At 46.5% G+C, this 11,114-nt stretch overlaps 1 long non-coding RNA gene across 1 annotated transcript; it reads left to right on the top strand.

The window, feature by feature from the left end:
- Positions 1-8,365: 8,365 nt before the first annotated feature.
- LOC119198207 (uncharacterized) lies at positions 8,366-10,875 on the top strand. The gene is made up of 6 exons (XR_009957241.1): positions 8,366-8,487; positions 8,868-8,965; positions 9,216-9,362; positions 9,580-9,752; positions 10,014-10,377; positions 10,671-10,875. It is a non-coding gene; the product is annotated as an uncharacterized LOC119198207 (long non-coding RNA).
- Positions 10,876-11,114: the final 239 nt, after the last annotated feature.

The following is an 11,114-nucleotide window of genomic DNA, read 5'->3' as shown; positions in this document are numbered from 1 at the left end:
CATGACTCACCGGGGGGGGGGGGATGATGACAAGGCAGCTCTCTGTAAGGCTCTCTGTGAGAGTTGGAAGTGTCTGCAGCTCATTTAGACTCAATTTGTCGCAGACGGAGAGAGACACGAAATGTCCACCAGGAAAAGAGAGAGAGGAGGAGGAGGAGAAAAGAGGGGGTGTCTATTTGCTCATTAATACCTACACATCTGATGGGTTAAAGAGAAGGAGGCGTTCCTCATCGCCCCCCCCCCCCCCCCCTCAGGGGTGGCTGCCTGCTCTCCTTTCTTCTACATTTCAGAGCGTATCCAAACCATAATAATAAAAAGTTTGTCCCTTTTTCTTTAAATTCAACATTAAAAGTAAGGGAGGACACAGAAGGACACGCAGTGAGCACACAACCACAGACAGGTGATCACAAGCAGGTTCCCCCCCCATTATGAACACAAACAGATGCACACACTTCTCATTTTGTATCAGTCACACGTTGAGATGAGTGAGAACACACACACACACACACACTCTCCCTTTGTGAGAAAGGTCGTGTCGGCCCCCCCTGCTGTGTGTATAAATAATAATGTATGGTAAACAAAACATCTGACCAGGTCAACAACAGCTTCTGCACCTTCTCTCTCATTTCCTCTCCTCCTCCTCCTCCTCATCGCCCCGTGTGACCCCACCCGTCGTACTCTCTCTCCTCCCCCCTAACCGTTATCTTGATCAACAACACCCCCCCCCCATCTCACCCTGTGCGAGGGTGGAAGGGTGAATGTAGTGACATCACCTAAGAGACCCCCCCCCCCCCCCGCGCTGCCACTTTATCTCTTCTTACTACACACATTGCATTATTCATTACACGACACACATATAGAGAACGATGAGGCGGGGGGGGACAAGAAGCAGATGGGAGGAGGAGGGTGGGGGGGGGGGGAAGTGTTCACCTCTGCTCTTCCAACACATACAACAAACACTGTGTGTATAAAGGAGGGATTCCACGGCCCCGATTATGGTTGAACGAATCAACGCGTTTCATATTGCTCTACAGCTGCTTCGAGGGGGGGGGGGGGGCAGCTTTTACCAAACAATCAGAATGACAACACGACCGCTTCCCCCCCCCCTGCCTCAAAAACAAAACCCAGGTCGTTGCTGCCGCTTTAACAGAAGAAGAACCCACTTAATTGAGTCGAAGGGAGAAAAAAAACACCGACGTCGCTTAAACAAAACACAAACTTCGAAATAACCCCCCCCCCCCGCCCCCAAACCCCCGGCGCGCTGCGTGAGGCCTCCGATGACTCAGCGGAGGTGCCTTGTCGCCTCCTTTCTCCTTTCTGCCACAAAGCTGCGTCTGACTCTCCGTCCTGAGCCGAGCTCGACTAAAATGTCACAAACCTCCCGAATGTCACCGAGAGAAAATGTTGACCACGGAACTCACGACAGAAAAACAAAACAAGGAACTAGAAACTAGAAACTAGAAACCCGCTCGGGGCGCTTTTTCATTTTGAGGCGATGAGAAGCCAATGAGAATCAGTTCTTGTGCCCTAAATAATTCATCAAACAAATTATTTACAAGTTTACAAGGTTAATTTATGTACAGAGTTGCACAATGAGATTGGTAGCCCCTGCAGGCTGCACACACACACACACACACACACACACACACACACACACACACGCTGCTCTTGGAGGCAATGGAAGGGTACGTTGGCGACTGGACTCCCCCATTACAGCGTGTAACGCCGTGTGTGTGTCGCTCCGTGGAACTAAGGGAAAACCGTTAGGGGTCTGTATCAGTTCAAATTCTCGTGTGTTGCCGTGGTCACATGGGTGCATGCACACACACACGGAAAACATGGACCTGGAGAGCTCTACACCTGACCCGAGGCACCAAACAGCCGAACGCTGCCGAAAACCCTGCCCTAGGGTCAAAATCCCACCGTGAGTCTCAAACTGGACTCTAAGAGGGTGCATGAATGTGGCCGAGTGTGATTCTGACTGCTGCCATCTTCAGGGTTTGCAGATACGCCGCTTTAAGTTCCACAGCTGGAGTGGATTGCTGCAGCGGGACTCGACTCATCCCTCTGAACAAAGGCGAGAGCCAACAAATCCCGCTGCGGCGTCCCTCCCTCCGCCTGCAGCTGGGGGCGCAGCACAGAACGTCCACAGAGCAGGACGCCGCATGCTCCCCCGGCCGCGCCATCGCAGGAAGCTTGTTTAACTCCAAAAAGGCTTAACTGTCAAACCTCAACAGCGGCATGCCCCAAAAAAACAAGAACCCTACTGGGGAGGTGTTTGAGTATGTGTGTGTGTGTTTGTGTAGGGGGGGGGGGGGGGGGGGGGGAGGCAATGATGGAACATAGGTAGGGTGCTGTAGTTGGCTGCACCCCACCTTTCACAGACTCAAAAAAAAAACACTGTCTTCATGACAAGCTCCACGCACACACACACACAAACACACACACACACTCACAGCGATCCTAATTGCCATCCCTCTCCTGCAGGGTTAGAAAATAGGCTTCCTGAAGGCATCTCAGCGCTCAGTTCCACCCACCTCCTCTTCTTCCTGCGCCGCATTCCCCGTCTCTCTCTCTCTCTCTCTCTCTCTTTGTCACCCCCTTTCCTCTCATTCCTAGTTTCCTCACCTCTTGTGTCACTGCTTTCTTCTTTTTTTCCTGCCCATGTTTGACAATTCTTCCCTTTGTCTTTTTCCTCCTGCTCTCTCTTTCAGTAAAAAGTAAGTAAAGAAAAAAATCACCTGCCGTTGACTTCAATTCAGAAAGTCGGGCACATGACGAGTTGTCAAGGGCAACGCGATGAGGCCAATCGACAACATGCAAAGCGAGGGAGACGCCTGAAGCCAACGCTCCTCTGATCGGACGCGAGAAACCACGTACGCACCAGCAGGAGGAGACTCAGGATACTCCAAAGAGGGACATATAGCAACTACAAAGAGACAATAAATACTACAGGAGACACATAGCAACTAGAAAGAGACAATAAATACTACAGGAGACACATAGCAACTAGAAAGAGACACTAAATACAGCAGGAGACACATAGCAACTAGAAAGAGACAATAAATACTACAGGAGACACATAGCAACTAGAAAGAGACAATAAATACTACAGGAGACATATAGCAACTACAAAGAGACACTAAATACTACAGGAGACACATGGCAACTACAAAGAGACACTAAATACTACAGGAGACACATGGCAACTACAAAGAGACAATAAATACTACAGGAGACACATAGCAACTAGAAAGAGACAATAAATACTACAGGAGACACATAGCAACTAGAAAGAGACAATAAATACTACAGGAGACACATAGCAACTACAAAGAGACACATTTTGACCTGTTCAGGAGTCCTTGTCTTATAATCCTCCCGTAAGGAAAGACGCTTCACGTCAGCTCGTTTCATCACTTTGGAAACAAAGCCTTTTCATGGAACTGACTCAGCGCTTGAGACCAAACGATTGTCCTCCCTCACGTGCAGCAGGACCACATCAGCACTGTCCTTTTAGCTCCCGTTTGGTCTCCACCAGCCCCCAAAGAGATCTGCTGCCGATAGATAGATGAGGACATGTATTCAACACTTGACTTTTGCTTGGTGCAGATATTTCATGCTTCATGTATTATGTCACGTATCTGAGCCTTTATGCTGAAAAGGGTTGATTCGCTAATTCAATTTGAGAGAAACACGACTCAACCGGGCGCATGTGAAATGAGCGGCATCAAGGTAATTGAGTTTTATTTACTTCTTTCCTGGCTGGGTGTAAATTATTAACAGGTGTACGAGTATTGATTCCTCAGCCACTCGACTGAATGCTAACACCAACAATAACTGCAATCAGAGCTCCTATCACGGCGATTCTTCCCTTTTCGGGAAACTTCTTGGATCTTTGTTCCCATTCGCAGAAGTCAAAGCCGCTTCTCCTCCCAGAGACGTGTGAACCCTCAAAGAAAGATGGACGCAGCAGATTATAACGAAACCCGCCGCGCCGCCGATAATTAGCCAGGCCGAACCTTCCAGATGATTTTAGGCAAAATCCCGCGTGCAGCGATGTCGGCTTCTCGCTCTGCTTCGTATGCGGCTCACGCGGGCCGCAAACCCAGAGGGCCGCTCTCTCCCCCCCCCCCCCCTGCTCGACATTCCCCCTTTATGCTCACTGAGGAAAGAGATGCAGGGCTCAGAGGGGCCGCCCGAGGGCTCAGGCACTCACACTCACACACACACACATCACACACGCTGAGGTTATTTCAACCCCCGTGCAGGTTTATTCGCTTTATTCTCACAGATTCAACATATTGCTCGACTGATGCAACAAGGCGGGAGGAAGTTGCAGCACTTTTCTAACTTTTCTTTAGGGTGCCACGTTCAAACAAAGTAATCATCACTTTGAAGACGGGACAACAGGTTTAAACAAAAAAAAAACCCTCCTAGTTTCATTCATAGAAGTATTATGTTCAGACTGTAGAATATTCTCCAAAACTCGATTCAACTGTACCACTGAGGACCAGGGTTTGATTTTGCTTCTGTTTGGACCGTTTCATTTGAGGGAAATATTAATCCGGCGGATTTATTCACCCTGGCTCCCGGGGGACGGATGGATCGCGCTCGCCGACGTCCTCACAGCAGCGGAGGCCTCGGCTGGATTGTGGTTCGGTAGCCGAGGCCCGACAGGGAGCGGGTGGAAAGTCGTAGAGAGAGAGAGGGGGCGAGGAAGAGAAGGGACGACCGAGGCGGCGTAGAAGAGGAAGATGAAGAAAGACGCCGATGCCCCTCGCAGGGCTCTCACGTCCCGCTGTGAGAGACAAACAAAGGGCTCCGAAACCCCCCAAAAAATAAGCAAAGTTGTCACAGTAAAACTGGATTTCGCCGCATCAATGCTCTGTGACAGCTGTCAATATGAAGGAAGGGGAAGACGAGGAGGAGGCGGCGGGGAGAAGGTGAAGGATGTGGCGGAGCGAGGGAAGGACAGATGGTGGGATCGTTTCATCACTGATGCTATGGGACAGCTGTCAATAGAGAGGAGACGAAATAGGGATGACTGTGGGGAAGGAAGAGAGTGGCTGAGGCGACGAAGACAGAGTGTCAGCTGGTGGGAGGCGGGGGGGGAGGGGGGGGGCGTGGTGACAAAGATGGAAGAGGAAAGACAATAACAAAGTGCAGAAAGTCAGTGAAACACAGCCATGTTGTTGTCGCTGTCAAGCGGGAGAAGGACGCAGGGAGGGAGCGACGTGTTCCTCCTCTCCAACAAGAGCGTGGAGGCCGGACAGCGAATTTAACAAAAAAAACCTTGGCGTTAACACAATGATAGCTGAGCAGGGCCAATGGCCGCCCGCTAGACAGGAAGGAGGCTGCAGAAGACCGGGGAGGAGGGGGAGGGGGGGAGGGAGGGGGGGGGGAGAGTAGATTGATTTGGGGCCGGGTCGTGGCCTTTCTTTCTCTCTGGGGGGGAAAGCCTTCCTTTTAATAAAAGCTGTTGCGGCACTACTGGATGAGAGAGAGAGAGGGGGGGGGGGGGGGGGGTTATTGAGGTCTGGATGAAGCTGTGTCTATCCGCACGTTTCTATGAAAACCTGCGCTTCATCCAGGTGTTCAGTTCTGTGTTATCTGCTCATTCACGTGGTTTAAGCAGGCGGCGGGTCTCCTCTTATCCACCGCACCTCCTCCTCTTCCTTTTATCAACCTCTCTCACTCAACTCGACTGATGGCGCCGCCTCTGAATGCCTCCATCAAGCCCCCCCCCCGCGGTGCGTAATGACGAATGGCAACGAAAAGAAACTACTCAGGGGCTCCCAGAGCGACGGCGTCCCTCGTCTTCGTCTGCTCCGAGGGAGGGACACTGAATGAAGAAGATGCTCCTCTGCAGAAACGCCGTGTGGTGGAACCAAACTGGGACCCGACTGTCCCCCCCCCCACCTAAAAGAGACCTAACCTTTAATATTTCAGTTTACACAGACGACATGTGATCTGTTACTCGACCTGCTTTGGACTCACTTCCAAACGGATCTGGTCTCAAATCTGAATGGCAAAATACAGGAAAGAGTGAAGAAGCCAAATGTCGATCTCATAAAACCACCCATTATGCTTTTTTTTCTCCTCAAGAGGAGCGAAATGTTAGGACGCCCCCGGATGTGTGCACAGGTGATCAGGGATTGAGATGAAAACAACCACAACAACAACAGGAGGCAGAAGAAGTGTCTGCTCATTTCTTCCATCGCCCTCCAAACACCTTCTAGAGTGAGACTTGACAGGAGACGGGTGGAGAGGACAGAGCGCACAAACCTGCGTGTGCGTGAGGCAGAGAGGTTGCGTGCGCTGGGCCCCCCGTGGGGGCCCGTGGGGGCCCGTGGGGGCCGAGGCATGTGGTGTAGTTAAGGCAAACCTTCCTCCGGGTTGACTCCTGAGGAGGTGTGTGTGTGTGTGCGTGTGTGTGTGTATGTGATCACTTATTTATGCCAGCCTGCTTGTGTTGCTTGCGTAGATGATTGCACATCCTCCCCCCCCCCCCCCCCCCCCCCACCGAGTGTGAGTACGACTCGTGTCGTGTGTGACCTATTTCCCTGTCCCGGGGATGTTTTGTCAGGTGGCGTCGTGGCTCTTTTAAACGGCTCTAACAGTCGTTGGGTTTCTCTCCTCCTCTGCTTTCCTCGCCTCCGTCCGCTCACGTCTTCTTGGCTGTTTTTTTTTTTTTTCATTTTTGAATTAATGCGCACGCCGCAGGTGGAGACATCTTAACTGACCAACTCGGTTCATGTTCTGACATTAATTCAACCCAGGTTTACTTGTTATTATGATCTTCAATTCGATGTGTTCTATTCGCATTTCTCGAATATGCTCTTCTCACCCGGTGCTGCTAATGAAACAATGGCGTGGCGTCTTCTTACTTACAGATGAATGCACAGCGCTGTGTTTTTGGGGGCCGACAATGATTGGTTCCCACACGTCGTCGGCGTGGAGCCTGAGACGGCGGATTTCTAAACAGGCTTCAGAGCAGCCGTCAGCGAGACGGAGGTGAAAAATGTGTCCAGACAAGAACTAAATTAGCTAATCTAATCCTGTGTGCACACCGCCGCTGCGCGTGTGTGTGTGTGTGTGTGTGTGTGTTGGCCTGTGCTGGAGCCCCCGCCCTCTGCGTGCTGTAATTGAGCCGTCGCTTGGTGGATGCCGCGTGAGCTCACAGCAGCTTTCTAGCCAGCTAAACATGGGCCGTAATTGAAATTAAAAGGTAACCACATTCATCACGCTGAGCTGGGGCTTAATTGAAATGTATGTTTGTTTGTGGGCGAGAGAGAGAGAGAGAGAGAGAGAGAAAGAGTGGCGAGCAAAAGCGAAAGAGTGAAAGATGGAGAGAGAAGAAGTTTGAATGTTAATGAAAATGTGTGTTTGTGTGTGTGTGTGTGTGTGTGTGTGTGTGTGTTTGTGTGTGTGTGTGAGCAGCACAGGGATGTAATGAGGAAGCTCAGGCTCCATATCTGTACCTGTCTGGGTGATAAATAACACTGGAGACAGATGGCATCCACAAACACCTCTCCCCCTCCTCCTCTTCCTCCTCCTCCTCCTCCTCTTCCTCCCCCCCCCCCCCCCCCCCCCGTTGGTTTCACTCTCCGCTTTTACACAGCAAAAATTGTAGTGTTGATTCGAGTTAAATTCCCAGTGTAAATTATTCCGAGTGAATGGGTGTTGATTTGTGTGTTATTTTAACACTTACAGTGCAGAAAAAGCTCTGAGGGGGACGTCATTTCACGGAGTTCGGAGCATACACTTATTTTGAGTTACTTTCCACATCCGGTTTTTTCGCGGTCATTCATTGACGAGCCGGATTTGTCTTCACTTACCGTGGCAGTGAACGAAGCTAAACGCCCAGAAGAAAGCTGTGTGGGATTGGGATATTCGTTTAAGAAGGTAAGAACCACATTTATCAATTTATTAAGGCTGTTTGTCATTATTTAAACCATGTTTTAACGTTAAGTGGGTGTGATGCAGTCGATGTGCTTACATGTGGATTAATGGAATTTGCTTGCTAGCTAGCTAACGAGTAATTTAGCATTTTTTCCTTATATTTATCAACTGTACTATACTGTACTGTAAAAATGTACGTTGCGTGTTTAAATGTGATACAAGTGCTTAACATTGCATTTACTATGGTTCTATGAGAGAACATTTTGAAACATTTTCAAATTTATAAATGTTAGTCCAGCAACTGTAAAACCATAAAATTACGTTAGTGTGTTTTAATATAAAATGTGCTTAAGGTGTTCAGGGTTTCCCGCAGAAAACTTGTTAGTCAAGGTGGTTGGTCGTCCGACGGGGGGGGTTGTTTTTTGTCAGTAATGAAGGCCTGCGCCATTATAATGGCAGATATACCGACTGCTGCAGCTATGTTTCTGCTGTGGAAGTCCTAGATATGTTGGAAAATTAAACTGCGTCACGTCTGGATTAGTAACCTCATCTGGTGGAACGAACCAGCCTTCTCAAGTAACGGTAACTTTACCTGTGCGGTTCAGATTTAACTGTTTAGTTATTGCAATAAACTGATAAAAACTAAGCTAAAATACAAACATTATGATGAAGATTTGTTAAACGTTTGTATTCATACTAAATCAGGTCCTTCCACAAGACAACAACCAAACAACTTTTTAAAATGTTCGTTCCTTAAATAGAGTTTAGGGCAATAGTGGATTTATCCAAGTGGTGTGAACCCAAAATAACTAATTCCGCCGTTATTTACTTGTGAAATGGGTCTAAAGTAAGCCGAAACAGCAACATTGTGCATATGATGAACAATCATCACTGTTGTTTGTGAAACATATGTTATCATCTCCTTGCAGGAGATTGAACCGTTTTTTTCCTTTTTTCACTAGCTGCAGTTTCAGGATGTTGCTGAAGGTGAAATGCAATAGTATCAAGAAGTACATCAAATTGCCCTCAGGCTTCACCTATTCAGAATTCATCAGGGAAGGTAAATCATTTGAAGGCTAAATGAAATATGAAGCCAATTTAACAACAAATCACAGCACAATATGATCTGTGGCAGAACTATTTAAATACTTTTGTATTTAACAGTTTATATTACATTAATGACAGTGGAATCATCAACATTAGTTAGAACATGGTTGTACATGATTCTTTTTAGTTTAACAGAGTTAAGCGGGATGATTTCAAATTTGCTCCAGGTGACTTAATCTGCTTACATTCCCTCCTTTTTACAGTCAAAAACAAGTTTGGGCTTCCTGATGTAGCTCAACTTGACATTTTTGATGATACTGACACAGCAGTAGAGGAAGACATTCTTCTAGAGCTGTTGGAGGCTAATCCAGACATGTGCCTGACAGTATGTGACAGCATTTCCAATGAAGGTAGGTGTCATTAAGAAAACCAATGTTAATGGATAGGGCTATTTGGTGCACCTAACATTGACCTTTCTTTATGGAAGGAACATGGCAGTGGTCAAGGTTAGGTGAAATTTGTTACAGATTAATATAAATATAATCTGAATTCTTTAAGGTTACTTAAAATGTTTATACTTAAATGGATAAAGCCACATTAAGTTAATAAAATTCTCTCTTTTTAAAGACTTTTCTCCTCTAGATCATTCAACATCATCTTCCCTCACGGACACCATATCACTTCCTTCAAGTGACAGTGACCTTAGAGAACTGGGTATGACCACAGGCAGAAATAGATCCAGCAAAGAAGACATGAGCAGTTCTGCAACAAAGGCTTCCGTGTCAGAGGCGGCAAAGGAGGTAATTGAGAGCTGGAAACGTCTTATTTTGATTTACTATCAATTATAAGGTGTCACGTTTAAGCATTTGGTTCCAAACTCACTTTTTATCAATGAAAATGTTATTTGCTCCCTTCATAGATGTTTACCTTTCACAACACTTCTGTTTTTTGTCATTCCTCTGAACTTTCACTCGTAGTGTATATAGACATGTGGTATGTTTTTTCTAATAGACTGAATTGAACACTGAAACTTATTTTCCCTTTTCCTGTTATGTGAGTAGATTGTAGAAAATGCCTTGCTTAAGAAGCCTGGAGGAGAGGATATTCTTGAGGAGTACAAGTCAGAAAATTCACTAATGCACCGCACTCGGAGACAGCTTGTCAACATATTGGCGAGTGATATGACTGAGAGACATGGGTAAGATTTAAAAAGGAATTACAAAGAAATGTAATAAGACTGTAATCTTGTAATGATATAATTAATGTAATGATATAACTAATGTTTCTTGTACTAAAGAAATGATTAAAGATGGACTTTCTTCTCTCCATAGCAGGTTTCCTTCCCGTCAGCAGAAGGAGAAGTATGCTCTGGGAATTATTACTCTCTTTCCCTCACTGAAGGATCCTTTTTCTCCAAAGGGCTATGTAAGTTTTTCAACCTTAAGAAAACACAACAGCAGATTTACAGTAAAGGGCATTGGCGTTGTAGTTTTCATTCTAAAATAACTACTGTTGTTTATAAAATTGAAAATATTTCAGAAATATTTCAGAATTTAACAATCATGATGGTGCTCTGACTTGAAACTACTTGGGTTATAAGGATATTAAAAACAACATCTGTTAAATAAGTAATTGTTCTTATGTTTCACAATGCTGTATTTTCACTTTATGTAAGATTGTTTTGTGATTATTTGTGTTTATTCATTTAAATGTAACAGGAGCATTTCTATGATGGGGAAAGAGGAACTGGATATTTAGCGTGGCGCCTCAAAACCATTTCCAGGACTTCAGCAAAACGGCCAGTCAAAGAAGTCTCAGTGCATCAAGCACAAGGACCAAAGCGCCAAAGATCAGCAACCACACTGCCTCAGCAGCTTGATGGAGATGCCTGCAGGGAGGCCATTTCATTTCTTGTTCACTCCCCTGATGAAGCAAGTGTATTTCAGAAGATGAAGATGACGTTTCAACATCGTCAGGACCTAGTGCATGACCCACAAAGAAGCACAGATATCTTCAAAACATTTCCACGCTTTTTAGATGTCAAAGGACTTGTGAGTTGTTGATATTTCTTTTATTTAAACCGAAGTCTTGAAAATATCCAGTGTTTAGCTGGATGTTAGCCATGAAAACACCTAATCATTCTTCTTCCTCGCTTATTGATT

Source organism: Pungitius pungitius, chromosome 13, assembly GCF_949316345.1.
Source record: "Pungitius pungitius chromosome 13, fPunPun2.1, whole genome shotgun sequence".
NCBI lineage: Eukaryota > Metazoa > Chordata > Actinopteri > Perciformes > Gasterosteidae > Pungitius > Pungitius pungitius.
This window is presented reverse-complemented; position numbering and strand designations above follow the sequence as displayed.